We start from the raw sequence: 622 nt of genomic DNA, 5'->3' as shown, positions 1-622 counted from the left end.
ATGGCTTAGTGGGTTAAAGTACTTGTCACCGAATCTAATAACCAGAGTTCCATCCCCGGGACCCATGATAGACAGAGAGAACCAACTCTCAGGGGTTGTTCTCTGACTTCCACATTTGCACTGTGTGGCTTTTCAATGCATGAGAGAGAGAGAGAGAGACAGACAGACAGACAGACAGACAGAGACAGACAGAGACAGACAGAGACAGAGAAGAGAGAAAATATATAGGTAAATAAATATTATTTACATATACACATGTATATATACATATATAAACACATACATATATAAAATATATACATATATTAAGTATATACATATACACATATGTGTGTGTGAGTGTGTTGTGTGAGTGTGTGTGCATGTGCATGTGTGTGTTTGTGTGTATCTGTGTGTATGTGTGTGTGTATCTGTGTGTGTATGTGTGTATGTGTGTATTGTGTGTGTATGTGTGTGTATGTATGTGTGTATGTGTGTGTCTGTGTGTGTGTCTGTGTGTGTGTCTGAATGTGTCTGTGTATGTATGTATTTGTGTGTGTGTATCTGTGTGTGTATGTGTGTATGTGTGTGTGTATGTGTGTGTATGTGTGTGTATGTATGTGTGTATGTGTGTGTCTGTGTG

This window comes from Rattus norvegicus, chromosome 18 (assembly GCF_021556685.1).
Source record: "Rattus norvegicus strain SHRSP/BbbUtx chromosome 18, alternate assembly SHRSP_T2T, whole genome shotgun sequence".
NCBI lineage: Eukaryota > Metazoa > Chordata > Mammalia > Rodentia > Muridae > Rattus > Rattus norvegicus.
This window is presented reverse-complemented; position numbering follows the sequence as displayed.